General features: G+C 45.6%; 1 long non-coding RNA gene across 1 annotated transcript in view; it reads right to left on the reverse strand.

The window, feature by feature from the left end:
• LOC137563484 (uncharacterized) overlaps positions 1–24,885 on the reverse strand; it is a 63,195-nt gene extending 38,310 nt beyond the window's left edge. The window contains exons 1-3 of the long non-coding RNA XR_011030363.1: positions 24,847–24,885; positions 10,666–10,729; positions 3,426–3,542 (exon numbers count right to left, since the gene is read on the reverse strand). This is a non-coding gene — a long non-coding RNA (uncharacterized lncRNA). The remainder of the gene's footprint in view (positions 1–3,425; positions 3,543–10,665; positions 10,730–24,846) is intronic.
• Positions 24,886–26,589: the final 1,704 nt, after the last annotated feature.

Consider the following 26,589-nt stretch of genomic DNA (forward strand, 5'->3'; position numbering starts at 1 on the left):
TGCTGTCACTCACTACCTAACGGGGGTCCCTGCTGTCACTCACTATTTAACTGGGGGTCCCTGCTGTCACTCACTACCTAACGGGGATCCCTGCTGTCACTCACTATCTAAACGGGGGTCCCTGCTGTCACTCACTATTTAACTGGGGGGTCCCTGCTGTCACTATCTAAACGGGGGTCCCTGCTGTCACTCACTATTTAACTGGGGGGTCCCTGCTGTCACTATCTAAACGGGGGTCCCTGCTGTCACTCACTATTTAACTGGGGGGTCCCTGCTGTCACTATCTAAACGGGGGTCCCTGCTGTCACTCACTATTTAACTGGGGGTCCCTGCTGTCACTCACTATCTAACTGGGGGTCCCTGCTGTCACTCACTATCTAACTGGGGGTCCCTGCTGTCACTCACTATCCAACTGGGGTCTCTGCTGTCACTCACTACCCAACTGGGGGTCCCTGCTGTCACTCACTACCCAACTGGGGGTCCCTGCTGTCACTCACTACCCAACTGGGGGTCCCTGCTGTCACTCACTACCTAACTGGGGGGTGCCTGTCACTACCTAACTGGGGGGTGCCTGTCACTACCTAAACTGGGGGCTCCTGACACTGCCTACACTGGGGGGCTCCTGTCACTATTTGAACTGGGGGGCTCCTGACACTACCTAAACTGGGGTACTCCTGGCGCTACCTTAACTAGGGGGCACCTGTCGCTACCTAAACTATCCAGGCCATCCAGCCCAGCATCACCACCAGCCAACCAGCTCAGAATCACTATCAAAAAGGCCACAGCATCACCACCAGTCAGGCCAGCATTTACTTCAACCAGCCAAGCACAGCCCAGCATCACTGCCAGCCAACCCAGCCACAACATCAGCCACAGCATCACCGCCAGCCAGGCCACAGCATCACTGCCAGGCCTTTCAGCTCACACATCATCCCCAATCCAGCCAAAAACAGTATTACTAGGTACAGCAGCCAGTAGAGGAGAATTCAGAAGCCAGGTGAGAGGTGTCTACCATATTAAGGGGGCATTCTGCCTATTTATGTGAAATGATGTCTATTTATGTGCCTCATGACTGCTGAATTTGTCTTGTTGGGGGCCTCATGATAGCTGAATTTGTCTTGTTAAGGGCCTCAAGATTGCTGAATTTGTCTTGTTGGGTGCCTCATGATTTGTTGGGGGCCTCATGGTTGCTGAATTTGTCTTGTTGGGGGCCTCACGATTTCTGAATTTGTCTTGATAGGGGCCTCATGAGTGCTGAATTTGTCTTGTTGGGGCCCTCATGATTTGTTGGTGGCCTCAGGATTGCTGAATGTGTCTTGTTGGGGGCCTCATGATTTGTTGGGAGCCTCATGGTTTGTTGGGGGCCTCATGATTGCTGAATTTGTCTTTTTGGGGGCCTCACGATTTCTGAATTTGTCTTGATAGGGGCCTCATGAGTGCTGAATTTGTCTTGTTGGGGGTCACATGATTGCTAACTGCGAGACTATGGGAAAAGCTGAATCATCATCATATGAGACAATCGCATTAAACCTACTTTTTTAGCTTTTTAAAACAGAAAATAAAACTGGGAGGTTCTAAAAAAATAAAATACATTTTTTTCAGGAGTAGGATGGATGAAATTGTTTATCTTTTCAGTTTTTTAACTTGGATTTTCCATAATGTTCATGTATGTGTTAAAACGTTTGTATAGTATTTAGTTTAAATTGCTTTTGCCACTTTGCGATAGATAAGTGACTTGTGGGTTGCAGTTTGGGCCTCCAAAAAGTTTGCCACCACTGTCCTAATCTGATGTACGATTGGCCCCACCCATGGCCAAGCCCACTCACTGCATGGCCATGCCCATTTTTTGACGCTAGCCACCGCCTAGTGCCCCCAGGTGCCACCGATCTCCAAGGACCCTAGGAACGCCCCTGCAGAGGACAGGAACTGGAGAAGCCAGGAAGAGAAATGATCTAAGAAAACAGATGCAGGGCCTGGAGGGCAGTAAATAACTGCAATTTGGAGGTTCGAGGGAGAGTATAGTCGGACTGCACGGACTTCAAAGGATGGCAGGGAGAGAGAAGGAACCCCAGGGTATTGGGAGCCGGTGAATGGCAGCAGAGAGTGTTCCGCTGTGAAGCAGCCCCTGGAAGCAGGGGGAAAAAAAATACACACACTCCTGCACATGGTTTTCGTGAGTGAATGGGGAGGTTTCTTTGCTAATTGGCTGCACTTGCGGTATCGGAGAGGGAGGTGGAGGGGCCCCCAAAGCCTCTGGGCCCCCCTGTGATGGTAGAGGTCGCAGGGGTGATTGCTATGCCTATGACTTTTAGTTCAGTATCCTCTTTCTGATTGTGTATTGGTTCATCCCTTTCTGGAAATCTACACCCAGGTTTGGCAGAAAATAAATAAATATCCCCAGCATAAAGGAGTCAAGGGATACTGAATCAAATACAATCAAGAGGTAAATGAGGAAGCTAAAGATTTGTGTGTGAGGCCTGAGACACAATGTGAGCGCTTTTCTGACTGTTATCGATGTGTCTGCATTTTTTTTTTAAACGCTCCAATTGACTTACATCATGGTAAACAAATCATGGTAAAATCACCACGATCGCGATTTTTCAAAAAATTGTGATTGCAGCAATTTTGCCACAAGTCAATGGGAGCATTTCTTTCTTTTTTTTTTTTTAAACATAAACACAGCGTTGACGGTCAGAAAAGTGCTCCCAGTGTGTCTCAGGCCTCGGGGTTTGTTATTTAGGGTTTGTTTCAACTAGGGGCAATTCCCAGCACTTCCCTGAACACAAATTCAAACAGGAAATTGCAGCCTACTGTAATCAGTGCAAGTGTTTCCAAATTTGCATGCAGGAAAAAACAAACAAAAAATCAAACAAACATAGAGGCTTCAGTATTTTTTTCAGCCGACGCATCCGAAACCCCATAGCCATGCATGGCACAGCTAGAGGGATTTGGATGATAAACGCATAACCACAATTTCCAGCATCTGTCTCTGAGACAGATGCCAGCACAAGTGGAAACAGGCTACAATGAACATTTGTAAAGTTTAAAATATAAGTAAAATGTACTGTGAATAACTTTTTCCAATTGTAGCTGTCACTTATAGTACACATGCCGCATTATTAATCTGATATCTCTGAACCTCTTGCCAACAGGCTTTGGCCTAGTCTGTCACCTCACCAGATTCTCAAGGTTTAATTTATGCACTCCCAGGCAAATAATGAAAGGCATAAATTTAGCATGAAATGTGCATAAACTCAGAATAAGTATCCCACCGACTATTCTCACCCAACACTATGAGGTTCAAAACAGTCAGATTACAGATTGTCAATAAGATGCAAATAATCCCACTGTGTATGCAGCTTGGAACAGGGCTAAATACACCTCCTGCAACTATCTGTACATCTCTACATCAGACCAATACTTACTGTGAAAGATCTATAGGAAAAAGGGATTGATGGTGCATTTTACTGTAGAACGAATAGAGGACAACTGAAGTGAGAGCTATATAGAGGCTGCCATATTTATTTCCTTTTAAAGTACACCTGAAACAAAAAAAACACTTATTTGTCCTTTGAATGACAGATTTATTTACATATTCTTGTTTGTTCATTTGTTTGTTGATCCGGATATTAGTATTATATACTATATATGAAACAACTCGTGAATGGGACACAACTGTCAACTAGGATAATCACTTAAAGAGAGTCTGAAGCGAGAATAGATCTCGCTTCAGACCTCATAGCTAGCAGGGGCATGCGTGCCCCTGCTAAAACGCCGCTATAGCGTGGCTTAACGGGGGTCCCTGTCCCCCCAAACCCCCTCCGTGCAGCGGGGGAGCGCTTCCTGGTTGGGGCAGGGCTAACCGCCGCAGCCCTGCCCCATGCGCGTCTGTCAGACGCGTATCTCCGCCTCTCCCCCGCCCCTCTCAGTCTTCCTTCACTGAGAGGGGCGGGGGAGAGGCGGCGATGCGCGTCTGATAGACGCGCTGGGAGGCAGGGCTGCAGCCGTTAGCCCTGCCTCCAGGAAGAGTTTTCCCTACGACCATTTTACGACCAACTTTTGCGGGGGGTGGGTTGGGGGTGAAGGGACCCCCGTTAAGCCGCGGGATAGCGGCGTTTTAGCAGGGGCACACGTGCCCCTGCTATATATAAGACCTGAAGCGAGATTTAGTCTCGCTTCAGTGTCTCTTTAATGCATCAAAAGAAAAAAAATGATATTTTTCATGCAAAATGCCAACGTAAATTATTATAGAGCAAAAAAGAAGAGAATTGGCTCTCTAGTGCATGAAAAAAATCCAAAATTGCTTTATTAATGGTAACATACCAAGTTAAAATTTATATATGAAAAGTACAAAAAATACATAACAAACACACAAATATATTTTATAACCCCTTATAAGAACAGTGACTATTCTCCATTAGGGCAACGATGAAGGGGCTGCAGTTCCCAGAACCTGTAATGAGAGTTCTACTCTGTGTAATAGATGGTGCAGTCTTTCTGGGTATCCATGTAAAAAGTAAATCCTGTAGGCGGCTCGGCACAAACGTCAGTCTCTATAGCAATGGACGATAGAAAATTGTAACAAGTACCAAGCTTCAGTGTAATATGGCCGCAGAATGTTGAGGCAAACCAGTTTCATTAGCCAGCAATTCACATATGGCCAGATATATATAAATGTAGAAACCCCAGCGATCACAAATAGCATAGCAGGCTCATGCAAATGAAGTAGCAAAGTTCATGCAATTACATCCCGCAATCACAGGGTGTTTGTAGATTATCTGCAAAGCCTTGATGGATGTGACAGCGAAGCAAAGTAATATGCAGTGGTTTCAGAGAGTGACAGCCATGGTGCAAGCCCTATAGTTACCAGTTCCAAAGAAATGCTGCCCGTCAGGTATACACAGAGAGGCTCACAGGTTGCCCAGAGGAGAGGTCGCGCTGTCAGGATCGCTTGACATGTTTCGCCGCACTAGCGGCCTTTTCAAAGGCTGGACAGTGTGAATGGCAGAGCATATACAGGAGGGATCCAGGAGGCTGCAGAGGATGGGGCAGGGGCATAGCAATAGGGGTTGCAGAGGTTGCGAACGCATTGGGGCCCTTGGGCCACAGAGGCCCCGAAGGGCCCTCCCTTAACTGCAGTATTAGCTCTCTATTGGTCCTGTGGTCATAATAATTACTTCTATAGGTATTTTGAATAGTGGTAATCATTAACAAACTGTTCCCCATCCCCTTTTTGCACCTCTGACACTGTAGTTGCCATTGGCAGGTTTTGGTGTGCCGTATCAATTGTTATGTATAAAGTGTTTGGGGGGCCCCAATGTAAAACTTGTATCAGGGCCCACAGCTCCTTAGCTACGCCACTGGGATGGGGAAGCCTCATTAGGATCAAGAGGCTTCCACCTCCCGGGGTCAGTACTCACATGGGAATTTGTTTTATTATTACAGATCCCCTTTAAGCAATACCAGTTTCCTGGCAGCCCTGTTGATCTGTTTGGCTGTATCAGTGTCTGAACCACAACGGAAACAAGCATGCAGCTAACCTTGTCAGAAACACCTGATCTTGAAGTCATATTATGTTGCATGTGTCCTGGTTAAACTATTTGATTGGACATATGGGGGAGGAGTGAAAAGCTGGGTCAATATTGAAAAAGAATTGGTCGGATTAGACCTGGCAAAGGTTTTTTGGCTTCCAGGAGTGTATAGGGGGCTGCCAGGATTAACACCCTTTTGGATTAAGAAAATAATTAAGGTTTGGGATGGAGTTAATAAAAAGTGAGGTTGGTCTGGGGGGGGATTTCCCTTTTGTCACCATTGGAGGGTTTCTCTTTTTTTCTGCCAGGTAAGGAAAACATTTTTTTGGGATTATGGGGGAATAGAGGAGGGGTGGTCTTAAAGGATATTTTGAAAAATGGGAAAATCAAGTCTCTCAATGTGATGCGAGAGGAATTTGGACAATTTCCATTTGACTTTTGGAGATATGCACAGTTAAAGCATTTTTTGGCGGAGAAGGAGAGAACCTCTTACTATAGAGTTGAGTTGTCTGAGTTTGAAAAGTTATTTGTTTTGGAGGCTCCTCCTGTGCATCTAGTGTCGTTCCTGTATAGAGAAATGAATCGGAGGGGAGAAGGAAATTTTCTGGGTTATTTTGATAGGTGGGAGGAGGAAATTGGCATCTCTTTGGATAATGGTCAGAAGAGGAAGATCTGTATTTTAGCTCATGCTACGTCTGTAAGCTCTAGAATAAAAGAAATTAATTTCAAGTTGTTATCTAGGTGGTATAGGACACCGGATAAATTAGCTGTAATGTTTCAGGGAATTAGTGATAGATGCTGGAGAGGATGTGGGGCAAAGGGTACACTGTTGCATTTGGTGTGGGAGTGCCCAGTTATTTTGGGTTTTTGGAAAGGTGTGTTGGAATGTATTGGGGGATGGTGTGAAGGAGAGGGTGGTTTGGATGTTGTGAAAGTGTTGCTGAATGGAACATGTACTACTATGTTCTATTGGTAGATATAAGAGATCCTTGTTACCTCAATTATTGATTGCAGCTTAAGGCCCATACACACGTCGGATTTTCGTGAACGACGGGTCGTTTGAACGTCCCGTCGTTCAGTCGTCGCCCGCTGAATCGGGCGTGTGTACAGACTGTCGTTCGCGTGATAAGGGTGAGTTTGAGCGATCCGCCCGGCGGATCGCTCAAACTCACTCTTATCACGCGAACGACAGTCTGTACACACGCCCGATTTATCGGGCGAACGACTGAACAACGGGGCGTTCAAACGACCCGTCGTTCACAAAAATCCGACGTGTGTATGGGCCTTAAGAGTTTGATTCCGACTAAGTGGAGATGCCAGAGTCCTCCATCCCTTAAAGGACTTACGAGCTGAAATAAAAAAAAAAAGTTAATTACCTTAGTGCACTATTGAAGCTCTGTGTAGACGATCTGTGCCTCCCTTGTAGTTTCCAGACCCTCTGTTATCTTAATCCTCTTATCATTACAGGCCCCGACCTAGCCCAGGGTCGTTTTATCTCTGTGCACTACAATCGCTGCTTTAAAATCCCTCTGCCTGCTTACCTCAAAGAGACATTGCTGCGTAGGATCGCAGCCCATCGTCACTCCGTACACTGAGTCATAAATCATGTGGGCATCACCACATGACCGCCCACATGACTGATTTCACTTCAAGCCAGCCGTCTCTTTGAGCTAAGCAGGCAGAGGGATTTTAAAGCGGCGATTGTAGAGCCCAGAGATAAGGCGACCCTGGGCTGGGTCGGGGCCTGTAATGATAAGAGGATTAAGATAACAGAGGGTCTGGAAACTATAGGTCCGTACACACGCCGGACTGGAGGCAACCTCCAACGCCGTGCGGATCGCTCAGAAGCAGCCGTATCAGTCCGCCGACAGTGCGTACACACGCCGGACTGTCGTTGGAACGCCCACCCAGCGGGAGGTGACGACGGACCAGACGTTGCCTCCAGTCCGGCGTGTGTACGGACCTTACAAGGGAGGCACAGATCGTCTACACAGAGCTCTAATAGTGCACTAAGGTAATTAACTTTTTTTTTTTATTTCAGATCGTAAGTCCTTTAAGGAATGGGTTGAAAGAGTTAATAAGGTAAAGGGGTTGGAGAATCAAATTGCATTACAAGATAAACTAGAGGGGTTTAATGTAAAATGGGAAAAATATAATGAGTCTCAGGATACAAGGGAATATGGGGATATTATGGAGATGTAGGAGGAGGAGTACTCAAGGGAATGTAAGGAGATATTATAGGAGGGTATGGAATTTAAAGGGAAGGTCCAAGCAAAATAAAAAAATGAGTTTCACTTACCTGGGGCTTCTACCTGCCCCATGCAGCCATCCTGTGCCCTTGTAGTCACTCACTGCTGCTCCAGTCCCCCGCTGGCAGCATGCCGACCTCGGAGGTCGGCGGGCCGCATTGCGTACATTTTTACGCATTCCCGCTAGTGCAGGAACATTAACAAATACATTTATACACGTTAGTGGTTCAATGCGTACATTTTTACGCATTGAACCACTAACGCGTAAGAATGTATGCGATAATGTTCCTGCACTAGCGGGAATGCGTAAAAATGTACGCAATGCGGCCCGCCGACCTCCGAGGTCGGCATGCTGCCAGCGGGGGACTGGAGCAGCAGTGAGTGACTACAAGGGCACAGGATGGCTGCATGGGGCTGGTAGAAGCCCCAGGTAAGTGAAACTCATTTTTTTATTTTGCTTGGACCTTCCCTTTAAGGGGATACATGAACATTATGGAATTTTTTTTATTTTATTTTTTATAATGAGATATTGATATGATGATGATTATGTTTGTGGATAAGGGAGGAGGAGGGGATTGGGGAGTTCTGTTTTTGTTTTTGTAAAATTTGGTGAAATGTATACCGTTGCTTGGAATATAAGATTGGAATGTTAATTTTTCCATAATAAATTATATGAAAAAAGAAACGCCTGATCTGCTGCATGCTTATTCAGGGTCTATTGCTAAAAGTATTAGAGGCAGAGGAGGAGCAGGACAGCCAGACAACTGGTATTGCTGAAAAATAAATAAATATGGCGGTCTCATATACCTCTTACTTTAGTTGTCCTTTAAGCTGCCCATTAACAGTACAATTCCACAGCTGATCAATAATTTCCAATTCCTGCAGCAAACCATTGGAAATGATTGAATTGCAGCTAATCAATTCGATCAGATCTATGGGATTAATTAAAAAAAAAAACTGATCGATTCTACTAGCGTGAATTCACCTGTAAATAAGCATGACCAAACGTTTCAGATGGATTATTGCAGCGATCAGAAACAATTGGTTAGCCGTAGAATTGTGCTATTAATGGGCTACTTGAGTACACATTAGGGTCATCTGGAAAGAAACCGCAGTTTTATAGGAAATATTTTATTTTAGATACTGGGCACTCGCTGTAATTCTGCAGAAAAAGCGCTTCTTTCTGCTTCATAAACTAGGCATATGTAAATTACTAATTGCTCCTGACCGCCGGGGGGGGGGGGGGGGGGGGGGGGAAATGGAGTGTGGAGGAAGAGACTCCCAGGAGAATATTCCATGGAGGAAGCCAGTCAAATACAAAGACTACAGGGAATGGAAGGCACCCCGAAGACAAGCATCATGAGGAGTGACAAGTGTATGGCCAGCTTTAGTTTCCTTAATGCTGGTTTTACACTGTGTGCAATGTGGTGCGCGCAGAAATTATGATTTATATGACCCCACACCACAGTGCGGTGATAGGGTCATATGTATAGGCCAACCCCCACGGATCATTACTGGAATTCCTGTTGGGGCTAATTCACACTGGGCAATTTTTCAGCGCTTTGCTGAACGCCAGCGATCTGCAAAGCGCTGTTACAATGTAATCCTATGGATACATTCACACAGCAGAATTTGCAATTTCGATCAGTCACAAATGCGCTGCATGCAGCGTTTTGGGGTTGACTGCGCTGTGATTCTCGCTCTATTGAACGGGAATCACAAGTGCAAATCAGGCTGAATCTCTAGATTTTGCCTGCAAATTGCGATTGCGGAGCCGAACGCAATCGCGGGCAAGCAGTGCTCCAAGTGCCAAGTGTGAACCGTCCCTTGGTCCGCGTATGTGCACCACACCGCACTCCAGTCGTGCACACTGCCTGCATTAGCCCATTGACTTGCATTACTGCATGATTTGTGTGGTAAGTGCGGTTCATGCGGTAACATGCTGCAGCCTTTGCAAAATCATTGCGGCGAATTGGATACTTCTGACACACCGCATTGCATCAACTGACCAAGTCGCCATAGACTTGCATCTCCCTTGAGACAAGCTGAGGAGATGGAAAGTACCACGGAGCAACGCAACAAGGCCAGTGTGCAAGGAGCCGTAGGCAAACCTGGGGGAAGAATAAAGTTACTTACCGCAGTAGCAGGAAGGCTCTTCATGATCCAGAGGCTTCTCCTGTCCTCATCCAAAACACCACTGCTCTCTGGGACTATCATTCTGATAGTGGTGTGTCTTCATGAACACATGCAATTATGCCAACACATTGTCACTCTGATAGTGATGTGTCTTCATAGACACATGCAATTATGCCAACACATTGTTATTGTGCACTACCCCACACCTGTTTGGCACAGGAGACACTCCCCATTGCTCTGCCTGAATAAGGACCGTGCAGTCTCCTATGCTCAGAGCAGGAGTACTTGTGAGGATGATGGCTTGGTGGAACTATCACCTTACCTAGACTATGTTCATTACCACAGCATCTTGCTTAAATTTACATATTTGTATACACACACACCAGTGCGAGGAATGTTAAGAAAAAGCATCTGAAATGGGTTTTAATGGCAACCCCACCTTCATTAGTAATACATCAGTGCTACACATACCATTCTGTAACATATTATGGACTACCTTTTTCATTCCAGTCTGTAGTAGATATAACTTTCATAACGTTATAAACAGTAAGTGTAATCTCAGCTGTGGACTACAAGATAGCAGCATATGAGACTGGTATAAAAAAGGTCTCAGAAATCTGCAGATACCAGAAATAAAAAAATCCAGCATATCAGGGTCTCTGCATTCACTGTAACAGCCCTTTCAGTGCCCAGGAAAGTCTAAGCACATCACTATGGGGGGGCATTCTTTCTATACACACCCTACTCACCACTTCCTGTCAGGAATATATTGTAGCACATTCGACTATCAGTTCCAGAACACAGCAGGTATGCCTGTGTAACAAAATACAAATGCATAACTCATCTGCAATAGAATTGTCCTTTGGTAGTGACAGTAGTGTGACATTTGGAGCTTTATGTTTAGCTTCCAACTTTTATCCTTTTAATACATGGAGAGAAAAAAATGAAAAATAAAACATTTTAAGAATAAGTGATTACATTGCAAGAATTTTGATCACTAATCTGTAACCACTGTTGTGTAAAATCCTGAGAGCAAGCAGTAAATAGAAATGGCTGCCCATCAAGGGCGTTTCTAGGTTCCTGTGAGATCCGGGGCACCAAGAGGGAATGAGCGTGTGGCACTCGTAGCATGCCGCTGTGAAAAATGGGCGTGATTATGCCGCAAAAAGTGGGCATGGTCAAAGGTGGGGCCAAATGTGCATGAACATAGCAGTGATGTAACATAAACATATTCAGTAGGCAGCATTTCACATATATAAGCCCCTCACCTGGCTTCTGCCTTGTCTTCGGCTGGCTGGTTGGTATAGGTTATAGGTCGCTTCCCACAGCGTAGGTTAGATAGGTAGCTTCCCCCAGTTTAGGTTAGATAGGTAGCTTCCCCAGCGTAGATTAGATAGGTAGGTTCCCCCAGTATAGGTTAGATAGGCAGCTTCCCCCAAGGAGGAGGGAGTAAGGAGGAGGGGAGCTGGGCGGAGCGGGCAGTTACAAACTCACCTCCGATCGCGGCAGACACAGCCTTCAGCTCCTGCCGACTTCCTCCTCTGGCGTAGCTCGCATTGGTAACAGCGCCCCCTGTGAGTCATCACAGGGGGCGCCGTAACCAAGGCGACGGAAATCGGAGGAGGAAGTCGGAAAGAGCAGGAGGCTGTGTCTGCCGCGATCATAGGTGAGTTTGTAACTGCCCGCTCCCCGCCACTCCGCCCAGTGCCTCCTCCTGCCACTGAATCGATCCAGGGCACCATGGCAACAGGTTCCAGGCTGGTGCCCCAGATCAAAGGCCCTAGCGACGCCGATGCTGCCCATCCAATCCAGGTTGTGACATTAGTGAGGTATTCTTCATGGATTTCCCCTTCCAATATTAATGGCTCATTGCAGAAAACCTAATCATTTTGTTATGCATTACCTCCAAATCATGCACCAAATTATTTCAAACATGGCAAACTGGAGGTGTTTTGTATATCAATCAATGCCCCATCACTAGGCTGTGGTGAAGGAATGTTTTACAATTTTGGAAGACATAAAAGTAAATCGGAACTCACTTTTGCAGACACCCAACAAAAGTAATGGGAATCTGTTTCCCTCAGGATAGGAACACACTAGGCAGAATCGCACATGCAGTTTCCGCTATAGAAACCGCATATGCAATTCTGCCTAGTGTGTTCCTACCCTTAGACACTTTCAAATATAGCTCGTTTGCAATTTTAACCTCCCTGGCGTTATGATTATTTCCAGATTTGGGGTTTAAAAGCTGTGCAATTTTTTTTTACAAGCTTTAATGCCCTAAAAACAGAAAAAAAAAAAAAACATATCACAGAGAGCTCTACAGCAGCTCTTGCATAGAACACTCACTCAGGCACAGGATTACCGCTCTGAGCTGCAGATTTCTGTCCTGAGCCTGACTTGGTATCACCGCTAAGCTAAACTGACCATATAGGACCACACAGGAAAAGCAATTGGCTGTTGCTGTGCCCTCCTGGGTGGTTAGTGTAATGATTGGCTATTCCTATGTCACCTGCCTGTCTTTTTTTATGCGGTCAGTGTAATGAATGGCTGTTCCTGTGTCCCCCTACATGGCCAATCTAATGATTAATTGTTCTTGCGTCCCCCTGTGTGAACAGTATAGCTAAGGTCGTTAAGAGGTTTCCACAAGTGGCGTTTGAATCCAGGTTTCTTCATTTGGAAACACCAACACTATCCCCAAGATAGAGCCTACATCCACACTTATTTGAACACCATGTAAAAATAGGGATGCAAAGGAATTGCATGGTATAGGTGTGATGCAACGCATAGTCAGTGAAAAGTATGCTACACTAAATGCGCACACTATCTGCCAAATGAAGGGTATGCAGCGCAGTATCAAACAGATTCCACTGCATTGCTAACGCACCAATGTGAACATACCATCATGTCACTAGCTGTTCCTTAGAGGAGCATGAGCTCTAACTTTGGCCTTTCCCCTTCAACCTCTGACTAAGTTGTGCTCCTTACCAAATGTAAACTACAAATACACGACCATGAGGCATACATATTATACATTACCCTACCTTGTTTCCTCCCTATTCCTTAAGATTGTAAGCTTTCAAGGGCAGTGATCTCTCACCCTTTGGTGTCTTGGAATTTGCTATACCTTTATTGAATACCATGTCAGGGCCAGTGCACACACTAAAAACCACTAGCGGATGTGCAAACGCTAGCAGTTTTTGAAGTGGTTTTTCAGAGCGATTCCTGGTATGTTAAGAGAGATTTTATAAACATGCCTGGTGTTTTTTAGAGTGTTTTTGTGCAGCAGATTTTATATTTTGTTACAGTAGAGCTGTAACTGAACAGCTACTGTAACAAAAACGCTTGGAAAACTGCTCTGATCTAGCGCTTTTCTGAGCGGTTTTCCCACTTTCCTATACTTAACATTGAGGCAAAATCGCCTCAGAAATCAGCAAAAAAAATGCTGCAGGACTCACGTTTGCATTTGGGGAAAAGACGAGCCGCTCTGGTGTGCTCCATTGAAATACATTAGCCTAGCTGTTTTCAGCCCGAAAGCGTTTTTAAAACCGCTCAGATACGCTCTTGGTGTGCACCAGCCCTTACTATGATTATTAGGACTACCGATTCTGTATTATGAACCAATATCAATATTTTGTGCGTATATTGACTATCATGTACTCCAGGGGGCATATGCAATTAACCTTTTCTCCTGAGTTTTCTCCTAGGAGATAATTTTTCATCTTCTATTTAAATTAACTTTTTAGCACTTTGCAATTGAAAAAGTACCAAAAAGTAGGTAAAAAATTACTATATTCATTATTTTAAGTGTTTTCTTGCTTTTCAGTGGTTTAAAAGGCATTTTATTGGTAAGTTTAAAAATATCACCTAGGAGAAAACTCAGGAGAAAAAGTTAATTGCATATGGGGCCAGGTGTGTTTCTTACTCTGTACAGCACCACTGAATAGGTTGATGCTTTAAAATCAATACTGTAATATGAAGCTGAAGTGCAGGTAGAAAACCCATATGGCCACTAAGCACTGTGCATAATGAGATATAACCCTTCGATGAAGAAACGCACACGGCCGGACTGCGGCAACTGGCCGAATTACCAGGAGCTGTAGTGGAAGATCCAGGAGGAGGAGGAGGAGGAGGAGGGAAGGACGGCAAGGAAGCTGTAAACCTGGAGGAAGCCCCAAGTATGCCTATCCCCCTCACCCCTTTCGTCTCAGGTACCCTTTAAAACCATAAACTATGCCAGAAAGTTAATTTGCAGAATCAGAATGATGATCAAAGCTTTTATATATTAAAAAAAAAAAAACATACCAAAAATATTCTAAATCTGGCCGTACACATAGATCTCCACCCAATGTTCCACAACAATCCATTCTTTTCTGAAACTGAATAGATTCAGGAGGAATCAAACTGCAGAGTTGCACTGTTCAATGCAGTGCAAATCTATAGACCATCGATCTGTCAATGCCTGCCCCTGACTGGTTTAAATGTGTTTAAAATCAATTAAAAAAATAAATAAAATCGATCTGACATTTTAGAGAATAGATTTCTAGCAGATGAATCAAATCTGCAAGGAAAATCCATTAGTGTATGGGCACCTTAAAGAGGACCCAAACCAAACATTTTTTTAATTCAAAATATTTAGTTGCACCACCCTGACACATACAAAGATAAATAAACACTCCTTCAAGCCTATGAGCATTTCAGTGCATGTTTTTTTCCACCCTCCTCTTTGCATAACTAGGGTTATACAGGTGGCAGCCATTAGCAATTCCTCCTTTGCCTGACACCACCTACTTCACCAGTTTGCCGGATTCTGTCCCGGCAATATGAAAGGAAGGGAGAGGTTCCTCCAATAAATGTAAAATATTTTATATTTGTCATCCTGCAGCTGAAAAAAAGCTGCTATTATTATGATTTAGAAAACAATTTTATTTCTGAAATCTTGTATTTTTAGTTTGGATCCACTTTAATACTTTATTGCATATAAAAAGTACAAACCCCCAAAAGCCCATCAGTTACAATTCCTTGTAGTGACCTTGATCAGATAGTTAGACCTCAGTAAGCTCATATAGCTCCCAAAAGCCAATAAAAACATGATCCCAAAGCACCATATATGGATGTGCAACATGTAGAGTGTTCCGCTTGCTGTGTAGACTACAACTGGAATGAACTATAAACCAGTCCCACACACACCAAACATGGAAGTCTATTGGTTGCAGAACAAAATGCTGATACTGCCTTAGCTCGTAGCAAACAAACAATACACCAACCCATGTTTTGAAGAGTCTGTCAACACAACATCCAGTGTAGGACCCATAGGGTCAGCGAGCTTAGCCTCCCAATGTCTTCATTGCATGAGGAGGATACCAGGAAACCCACATTACTGTGTTGTCTGTAGCAGTTGCCCACAGGCAGGGCAGCATAGGCATTTGTTCTACAACCCATTGGCCTCCATTTTTGGCATGTGTGTGGCGGCTGATGAGTGTGGAACCAGTCTGTAGTTTTGTCATAGTTGTGGTCTACCTTGAAGGCAAATAAGCGCTTATGTATTGCATAGCTCAGTTGTGGGGTATTAGGAGCATGCTTTATGGGCTTTTGTTTGGGAAGCATCTAACTGTGGGGATAGACTATCTGGTCAGTCAGAAGGCATGGCTGAAGGTCTTTCATGGGGTTTGTACCAGTGTTGAGCGAACACCTGGATGTTCGGGTTCGCGAACGTTCGCCGAACATGGCCGCGATGTTCGGGTGTACATGCTACATACCCCAAATTTGCAGGGTATGTGCACCTTGGGAGTGGGTACAAGAGGAAAAAAAAAATTTGAAAAATAGCTTATAGTTTTTGAGAAAATTGATTGTAAAGTTTCAAAGGAAAAAATGGTCTTTTAAATGCGGAAAATGTCATTTTTCTTTGCACAGGTAACATGCTTTTTGTCGCCATGCAGTCATAAATGTAATACAGATAAGAGGTTCCAGGAAAAGGGACCGGTAACGCTAACCCAGCAGCAGCACACGTGATAGAACAGGAGTAGGGCAGCGCAGGAGGAGAAGGCCACGCTTTGAGACAACAACAGAGGCCTTGCATGAGGACAAGAAGCGTGCGGATAGCAATGCATTTTGTCGCCATGCAGTCATAAATGTAATACAGATAAGAGGTTCCGTAAAAAGGGACCGGCAACGCTAACCCAGCAGCACACGTGATGGAACAGGAGGAGGCGCAGGAGGAGAAGGCCACGCTTTCAGGCGCAACCCAGGCCTTGCATGAGGACAAGAAGCGTGCGGATAGCAATGCATTTTGTCGCCATGCAGTCATAAATGTAATACAGATGAAAGGTTCAATAAACAGGGACCGGAAACGCTAACCCATCACAGATGTTCATTGTTCATGTTACTTGGTTGGGGTCCGGGGGTGTTGCGTAGTTGTTTCCAATCCAGGATTGATTCATTTTAATTTGAGTCAGACGGTCTGCATTTTCTGTGGAGAGGCGGATACGCCGATCTGTGACGATGCCTCCGGCAGCACTGAAACAGCGTTCCGACATAACGCTGGCTGCCGGGCAAGCCAGCACCTCTATTACGTACATTGCCAGTTCGTGCCAGGTGTCTAGCTTTGATACTCAATAGTTGAAGGGTGCAGATGGATTGTTCAACACAGCTACGCCATCTGACATGTAGTCCTTGACCATCTTCTCCAGGCGATCGGTGTTGGAGGTGGATCTGCACGCTTGCAGTTCTGTGGGCTGCTGCATGGGTGTCAGAAAATTTTCCCACTCCAAGGACACTGCCGATACCATTCCCTTTTGGGCACTAGCTGCGGCTTGTGTTGTTTGCTGCCCTCCTGGTCGTCCTGGGTTTGCGGAAGTCAGCCTGTCGGCGTACAACTGGCTAGAGGAGGGGGAGGATGTCAATCTCCTCTCTAAAGTCTCCACAAGGGCCTGCTGGTATTCTTCCATTTTGACCTGTCTGACTCTTCAAGCAGTTTTGGAACATTGTGTTTGTACCGTGGATCCAGAAGGGTATAAACCAAGTAATTGGTGTTGTCCAGAATGCGCACAATGCGTGGGTCGCGTTCAATGCAGTCTAGCATGAATTGAGCCATGTGTGCCAGAGTCCTGCCAGAATCCTCATCATCCTCTTGTGAGCGTTGTGATAGTTGTGATGCATCATAGTCGTCACCTTCTTCCTGGTCTGCTTCTGCTGACCATTCGCGCTGAATTGTGGAAGTCCAACGTGCACCGCTCTGGCCCTCGTCAGTGGTGGCATGAAATTCCTGCTCCAACTCCAGCTGTTCCTCCTCCTCTTCTTCGTCATAGCTGCTGGGGCCAGCGTTTCCTAAAGCAGATGGCCTGATGTTGGTATCATCACGCTGATCGTTTTCTCCTTCAGATTCCCCCAGTTGCATCATGACAGCTGTTTCCTTGATTTTCAACATTAACTTCTTCAGTAAACACAGCAGTGGTATGGTAATGCTGACTGAAGAATTGTCACTGCTCACAAGCAACGTGGATTGCTCAAAATTTTGGAGGACTTGGCAGAGGTCCAACATGTTGGCCCAATCGGATCCACAAAAGCTTGGCAGCTGTCCGGATGCGCCTCGGTACTGCTCGCAAAAGCGGGCTAGCATGTGCAGCGTAGAATTCCAGCGCGTAGGGACATCACACAGCAAGCGATGGTGGGGGAGATTAAAGCGCTCCTGCATCTTGGCGAGTGCCCCCGAAGCAGTACTGGAATTTCTACAATGTTTGGCCACTCGTCGCACCTTCAACAGAAGATCGGCCACGCCTAGGTATGTCCTCAGGAACCGCTGAACTACTAGGTTCATCACGTGCGCCAGGCAAGGGATGTGTGTCAGCTTAGCCAACCTTAAAGCGCGAATGAGATTACTCCCATTATCACACACAACCATGCCCGGTTTCAGGTCCAGCGGTGCCAGCCACAAATCCGTCTGTTCCTTTATTCCCCTCCAAATTTCCTCCCCTGTGTGCTGCTTATCCCCAAGGCAGATCAGCTTCAGCAACGCTTGCTGGCGCATGCCAACAGCTGTGCTGCACTGCTTCCACGATCCTACTGCTGCTGGGTTAGCGTTTCCGGATGAGGTACAGCTTTGAGATGCGTTGGAGGAGAAGGAGTCAGAGAGGTAGGTGCTGCTGTTATCCAGTGGTAGGGACGGCGGTGCAGCTGTTTGCGGCGTGGGCAACACCCGCGCCAAGCAGGTGAGGAATCGCTGCCAGGCTCCACAAGGTTCACCCAGTGCGCGGTAAGGGAGATGTATCGACCCTGGCCGAACGCACTCGTCCAGGTGTCAGTGGTGAGGTGAACCTTGCAGGCAACGGCATTCTTCAAGCTTCGGGTTATTTTGCTGACCACGTGCTCATGCAACTCAGGCACTGCAGAGCGCGCAAAGTGGTAGCGGCTGGGAACCACGTAACGTGGGATGGCCACTGACATCATGCCCTTGAAGCGGTTAGTCTCCACCACTCGATATGGCAGCATTTCGCAGGCCAGAAGCTTGGCTATGCTGGCTGTTAGTGCCACGGCCCAGGGGTCATTTGCTGGCAATTTCCTCTTGCGCTCAAACATCTCCGAGACAGACAACTGAACCGTAGGGCTGCACACTGAAGGGCTGTTGGTTGTTGTGTTTGATGAAGACTGGGAGACCTCAAGAGCACTATTCCGGAAAGTGAGTGTCAGCGTCATCTGAAGTTTGTGAATGTTGTTGTGAACCACGCAATGGCTGGGCTACTGCTGCTGCTGAGGAGGGTCTGGTGGTGAGTCTGGTGACCCCAAGGGAGGCAGTGTTGCTGGTACCCTGTCCTGCCGCGTTTGCCCACAGAGTGGAATGTTTGGATACCATGTGGCGGGTCATGCTGGTGGTGGAGAGGTTGTTAATATTTTTCCCCCTGCTCAGGCGGGTCTTGCACACCTTGCAAATCACCATGGTACCATCCTCACTGCAGTCTTCAAAGAAAAGGCCAGACTTTGGAGCACCTGCCTTGCTGGCGATTTCTGTTTGCGCCTCTTTTGCGTCTCACTTAAACTTCCACGCTTGTGGTGCCTGGAATTTCGCGCCGCCTACCTTGTGGCACAAGGCGAACTCGTGCAGCAGTGGGTTCTTCAACAGACTCATCTGTGCTGCCACGACGGCGATGTTCTCCTTCACATACAAAATCTGGGTCTGTGTCCACATTGTCCAAACCCTCCTCTTCCATCTCCTCAAACTAGTCATATGTGATTGTGGGCCGCCGCCGTGGAGTAGAGCTCCCCAGAACAACCTCTGCGCAGCTCACTCCAACGTCGTCTTCCAGATCTTCTCGGCCGACCTCCTGCAATTGAAACCCCTCCTGCCCAACTTGCTCTGGGATTTGGGTTTCAAAGTCCTCGGACTCGCCTTGCATTTCAGTGTGCGGTGCATTTCCCACAGTAAATGGTTGTGAATCCGGGCACAACATTTCTGGCTGTTCCATTGACCTTTGAAAGGTGGAAGTTTGTTTGGCTGGGAATAGCTCCTGCGAATACCCCATTGTGTCCTGAGGAAATTCTTCGGACTGGTTATTTGGCAGTTGTGTGCGTGGTGTCGCTGCCGGTTGTGTCAGCTTTGTGCCCACTGGCTCCTTGTAACTGGCTGAGGACTCGGACCTCGTGCGTGATGTGCTGGTGCTGCTTAACCCACTGCTGGACGCTTGAGAGGTCATCCAATTAATTATCTGGTCCTGTTCTTTTGGATTTGTGAGGGTTGATTTCCTGGACAACATGGGCGGTATTGAGTGGGTTTTCTTCGGTGCTCCACTGTGGCCTGTACGTGAACCGTCAGGGGAAACACCTCTTCCCTTGCCCCTCCCTCTTTCACAGGATTTCTTCTTCATTTCACTTATCCTTAAAGTACACGCTGACTGGCAGCAGTACAGTGGCAGTACAGAAATGCTATATAGTGGTGGGTGAGCGTTGTACTACTGTTCCCAGCAGCAACACAGAGCACAATGCTATACAGTGGTGGGTGAGCGGTGTACTACTATTCCCAGCAGCGACACAGAGCACAATGCTATACAGTGGCGGGTGAGTGTTGTACTACTGTTCCCAGTAGCGACACAGAGCACAATGCTCTACAGTGGTGGGTGAGTGGTGTACTACTATTCCCAGCAGCGACACAAAGCACAATGCTATACAGTGGTGGGCGAGCGGTGTACTACTGTTCCCAGTAGCGACACAGAGCACAATGCTATACAGTGGCGGGTGAGTGGTGTACTACTGTTCCCAGTAGCGACACAGAGCACAATGCTATACAGTGGTGGGTGAGCGGTGTACTACTATTCCCAGTAGCGACACAGAGCACAATGCTCTACAGTGGTGGGTGAGTGGTGTACTACTGTTCCCAGCAGCGACACAAAGCACAATGCTATACAGTGGTGGGCGAGCGGTGTACTACTGTTCCCAGCAGCGACACAGAGTGGCAGTAAACAATGCTATACAGTGGTGGGTGAGCTGTGTACATAGAGTGGCAGTAAACACAATTTTCCCGTCGATTCGTTTATTTCAAACATGTCCGATTTGGATTTCGATGGATCGTTAGGTCGATTCGGCATACTTTGCATGCGAATCGACCTAACAATCCATCGAAATCCAAATCAGACATGTTGGAAATAAACGAATCGACGGGAAAATCGAGTGCACAAACGCACCGTGTGTATCCAGCATTAGAGTGCTCTTGCAGGTTCTGCAGTGTTCATTTATTCAGGATTGTGGTGACACTTGCTATTTTGTAATGTTTACTGTATAAGAGACTTGTGTAGCAATGCTATATTGCAATTATTTGTTTAGTGTGGTGCAATACATTAAGGAAGATGGGACAGACAGTAGAAGAAGATAATCCCCAAACTCACAGCAAATGAGATCTGAAGTCAGTCTGCACACTCCCATCTACACGCCCTACAGTTATGAGATAGAGACCTGTATGTATTTGAGTTTTCTCCTATTATTTTCACACCTTGTCAAAATGCATTTTAACCTCCTAGGCGGTATGGACGAGCTCAGCTAGTACATGACTGCCGGAAGGCACCGCTCAGGCCCCACTGGGGCGATTTTCACAATATTTTTTTTTTTAAATGTGTTGATGACAAATCACCGACGATCACCACCACCCACGTAACGCCCCGGCCTTAGTAATATCTATGCAAGTGGGGCAGTGAACATTCTTAAACAGGAAATTATCTGAAGACCCTCATCTATTTTCTTATAGGATTAGTAATATATAGATTCATGTTAATGTTATGTCACATGTCCATTCAGGTAACCTTTTTAACCTGACCTCAGTCTAACCAATGCACTCCTTAAGTTTAGGTTCACAATGGGTATTGCACCACATATCTGCATGTTGCATCACAATTAATGAAATGTATGCTTCACTTAACGAGTGGATGTTTTGCAGTAATGCACTGCATGCGGTGTGTTGAGATGCCGCACACTCTTAAAGGAATACTATCGATTGAAACGACTTTTTTTAATACTCTATATTAGTGTACACATTACCACTAGTGCTAGGGGCACTTTATTCACCCAGGGCTCTCGCTATCCCTGCTTAAAAATTCATTTCTCACACAGCTCATAGTAGTATAAGATCACCCTGAGCTACTTAATAACTATGTCACACAGCTTACAAATATATTTCACTGTGTCACTCACAGCATGCAGGAGACATGAGGAGAAACAGGCTGATCTGAGGTGGGAACAGGTAACTAAATAAGTTGTAATATTGCTGGAATATAACTAGCTATAACACTAGTCTGTGTTTACACTCAGACTGCTTGCCTGGCTGCCTGCTTGTGGTGATTAATTACAGGCTGCATCCACTTTACAAGCTGCTGAGAGGGGCAGACCACTGTCTACAATTAGCATTATTAGTATCTTTATCAGTCAAGAGAAGCAAAGATAATAAACACACACTACTAGAATCTTTAACCCCTTACCACCATATCAATAAGATTCTTTCAGCAAGGTGATAATTAAACTATAAATTGAGGAGTTGATAGCAACTCCCCTGTGCAGAGACATGGTCTAGCCCTCTATTTAGATACATTTTGTATCCAACACTGACGGAGGATTTTACTGCTGAGAGGAACAGCTGTGTGAGGAATCAAATTGCTCCTAGTACTTGTCCTAATGTGTGCTACAACATACAGCATTTAAAAATAAATGCATACACCGATAATATTCCTTTAAAAAGACTCTGAAGTCTCAAAAAACCCCACATTTTTAACTAGATAAGCACTAATTTCCTACCAAAAACACCACATCCATGCAGCTGAAATCACTATTAAACCCACCAAATCCCAGTGCAAAAATTCACAAACTTACGTGGTCGTGGATTTTGCTGCTGGAGAGGCAGAGCTTCAAGCTGCAGCTCTGCATCCATTCTCATCAATCAGCACTAATTGCCACCTCTCCCCCACCCCTCTCAATGAAAGGCGACAGAGGGGCGGCATGAGGCGACAGAGGGGCGGCATGAGGCGACAGAGGGGCGGCATGAGGCGACAGAGGGGCGGCATGAGGCGACAGAGGGGCGGCATGAGGCGACAGAGGGGCGGCATGAGGCGACAGAGGGGCGGCATGAGGCGACAGAGGGGCGGCATGAGGCGACAGAGGGGCGGCATGAGGCGACAGAGGGGCGGCATGAGGCGACAGAGGGGCGGCATGAGGCGACGATCAGCACCAACTGACGGGAGTAGAGACAGAGCTACTGGCTAAAGCTCTGCCTCTACAGGAAGCGCTGCACAAATTTCCACCCCCAGGATTTCAGGGGGGGGTTAATAGCGTGCAGCGTTTTAGGTAGGGCATTAGTACTTATCAAGTTAGTCAAGCAAAAATGTGTTTTTTTTTTGAGACTTCAGAGTCTTTAAGGTGGCTTTTAACGGGCCAATTTCTAGCCCAAAAAATATATATTTGAGCAATTTTTCTGAACGGATGTAATCGAATTGGATGTAAAGCTGTTGATTGACATTTTCCAGCCAAAATTTGGATTTTCTTGTAGGTTGTGATAGAGTGGAAGCAAAGATTGGTTCTTTGATGGTGTAGTGAGCAATGCATTACAATATTTTACTTCCGATCAGAATTTGATTGCTCAAACAACTTTTCACTAGAAATTGGATTGTTAGTAGCCACCTTTAGACCGCACGGTCCATGCTGTGAACATCACACAGGTATTGCATTGCGATGATTCGTTTAAGCAAACAGATAATTCTGATCAGAAGTGAAATATTGTAATTTATTGTATTTATAAAGCGCCAACATATTACGCAGCACTGAATAATACATCATTCACACCACCATCAATGAACCAATCTTTGCTTCCTATCACAACCAACAAGAAAATCCAAATTTTGGTTCAATGAATATACAACTGTTTTTATAATCATTCATATTAGATTGTGCCCATCAATGGAGATATACAACCAATCCGATCAGAATTATCTGATCACTCGAATGATTTTTTTGCTAGAAATTTGACAGTTAGTGGCCACCTTAAAAAAAAAAAAAAAAAAAGTACTCACACCAATTTTTCCCTTCAATTTCTTACAAATTCAATTTAACTGCTGGGAACAGATGCCGTAAACAGCCAGACAACCGAATTTATATCTAATTTTACCAAAATCAAACTGAAGTATCGATAGAACACGACAAAAAAAAATCTAGGTAAATCAGGGTGGGACAGGAGTGTTAGTTCTATAGGCCAGTGTTTCTTAAACCTGTCCTTGTGACTTCCCAACAGTGCATGTTTTGCAGGCAACCTCACCTATGCACAGGTGGGGTAATTAGAGCCTCAGCTACATGAAATCCCATCTAGCTGAGACTCTAATTACCCCACCTGTGCATAGGTGAGGCTGCCTGCAAAACATGCACTGTTGGGAAGTCACAAGGACAGGTTTAAGAAACACTGCTATAGGCCATAACATTGCACAGTTGTGTGGTAAGAATCCATTCCTTGCTGAATTCACTCCCATCAGAGAGAAAATGAGCATTTTGCCACACTAGGAGGAAATCTATAGGTCTATGGTTAGCTTTACAGTGTCATTGGCTTTATGTGAATGACTGGCTAAGCAAAAATTTGTTGGGGATGAAAATACATCCTCTCTTCTCTGGCAGTCGGACAGCTGAAAGATGGTTACATATTTTGCTGCAGGTTTGGATGCCAGGTGATACATTATGGCTGAAACATGTTAGTTCCCATTTGTCAGCAGTCTTGGTAATCCTCCAAGTCTTCTACGCATGGAAGCATCAGACAACTGTGAAAATGCTAGGTGGCAGGATCGTGAATACTAAAGGGTGTATGCAATAAACTGCATTAAAGTGTAACTGTCGGGCATAAAATTAAAAATCAATTCTTTATTTTTATCTGGTAAACAAGTAATAAGGATGCTAATCAGAAAATCCAAAAGTTAAAATCTATTTTTTCTGGTTTATAAATGATCATTCCTGATTTTACTTAACTCTTATTTGGTACGTTGCCACACAAAGGAAGTTGCAGGGCATGCTGGGTTGTCCTTTTTTGCTTCTGTACATTAGTTACGTCTGAGGGGTAATAAAGAAGCAAAAACGCACAACCCAGCATGCCCTGCAACTTCCTTTCTGCAGCAACGTACCAAATAAGAGTCAGGTAAACTGGGAAATTATCATTTATAAACAAGTAATAGAGATTATAACTTTGATTGCCCGGTTAGTAATACACTATGTATCTGCTCTACTTAGGGGTTTTAGGGATGGAATGAAATGCATAGGCTTACCACATAAGGCTGGGCACACACTAGGGAAAATCATGGCTGTTTTGTGTCATACACAGTGCAGGTACAATAGATTTCTATAGTCTGCTAGCAATCCAGGATTTTTTTTTTGCCATTTGTCCACATTTCATGTTTGTGTTGTAGAAAAATAAATAAAATTAAAGCTACCTGAAGGCTGCCTTTCCCCGAAACTGTATATGAAAACCTAAAGGAAACCAGAGAGGAACCTTCATTAAAAATACAAAAAGCTTTTATACATACATGGGGCTTCTTCCAGCCCCATAAGCCTGGATCGCTCCCACGCCGCCATCTTCCGCTTCCTCTATCGCCGGTACCGGGTCCCGTCACTTCCGGCGGACGCGGCCAATTGTCCGCATCACACGGGCTCCCTCCATACCCATGAGGCTGCGCAGTATGCAGCCTCACGCATACTTATATGGAGGGAGCCCCCTGTGATGCGGACAATTGGCCGCGTCTGCCGGCCGACTGGCGGTTATGGCGGGACCTGGTAGCGGCGGATCCAGGCTGCGGAGGACGGCGGCGTGGGAGCGATCGTGCGTATGGGGCTGGAGGAAGAATATGATTAAAAAGCATATGACTGCCAGGCAACTAGTATTGCTTAAAGGAATACTGTAGGGGGGGGGGGGGGGGGGGGAACTCCGGGGCTTCTAATGGTCCCCCGCAGACGTCCTGTGCAGCCACTCACCGATGCTCCGGCCCCGCCTCCAGTTTCAGACTTTAAAGTCTGAAAACCACTGAGACAATACTGGGCCTGCGCGGTATGCTCCTGGTGACATCAGCAAGAGTGAGGATACGGCAAAGCAGGCGCAGTCGGTTTCAAACTTTAAAGTCTGAAATTCCAGAAGTGAACCGGAGGTGGGACTGGAGCATTGGTGAGTGGCTGCGCAGGCACAGGATGTCTGCGGGGGACCATTACAAGCCCCGGGTAAGTTCAACTTATTTTCCCCCGACCACCCTATAGTATTCCTTTAAAAGGAAATAAATATGGCAGCCTCCATATCCCTCTCACTTTTGCTGTCTAAGTAAAATTTACCGGTACTTATCCGTTAGCCGGGCGCATCCGGCAGGTGGCGCTAATTACTATTTTCCCTCCAGGCCGCCATGGATAGTAGGGAAAGATGCAACTCTGGTGGAGTTTTGTCGCCACCTGCCGGATGCGCCCGGCTAAAGGATAAGTACCAATTTACCCATTTGTTATACAAAAAGCAAATCATTTCAGAGCCTGGAGACAAGCACTACCAGTTACAGGGATGGTCCGTATGCTCACTCTTACATCCTACCATGCCCAACGAATAAAACATACATCTTTGTACCATCTCTGCAACCCCATCACATGTAACAAGCATTGCCCATGTGCTACTATTCCCTACAGTCCCATCCTTATTGTACACTCCCTACCTGTCCTACACAATCATTCTTGAACCTGTGCTGCTCCCAGGCAGCAGCAATTTACCCATGAACACGAAAAAAGTACACCACTAGTAGTTATTGCCTTACATAGCTAATCCATCTAACATTTCATTCTTCATGAAAACAATGATTTTATTTGCTATGGGTAACGGACATTTAACCCCTTTTGCACTTCCCCCAACAGGTCTGAGTTTTCACTAATTACATAATACGACTTCAGTTGATTAACAGAACATTATGTATAGTTAACATTTCTTAAAAACAGACCATTTATTAAAGAACAGGAGAGCTGAATGGGTTTATTTTATGCATCCAACCATATGTAGGAGATTAAAAAAAATAGTGACTTTTCTGTACATCTCTGGATGCGTGAAGTAAGCACAGACTCCCATCGGCATCTACAGATCTGTCCCATGGGGTCATGACCAGTAGCTAGGGGTGCTCAATAAGACATTAATTCTGAGTTGATGCAAGCTGATC

This window comes from Hyperolius riggenbachi, chromosome 3 (genome assembly GCF_040937935.1).
Source record: "Hyperolius riggenbachi isolate aHypRig1 chromosome 3, aHypRig1.pri, whole genome shotgun sequence".
NCBI classification, from domain to species: Eukaryota; Metazoa; Chordata; class Amphibia; order Anura; family Hyperoliidae; genus Hyperolius; species Hyperolius riggenbachi.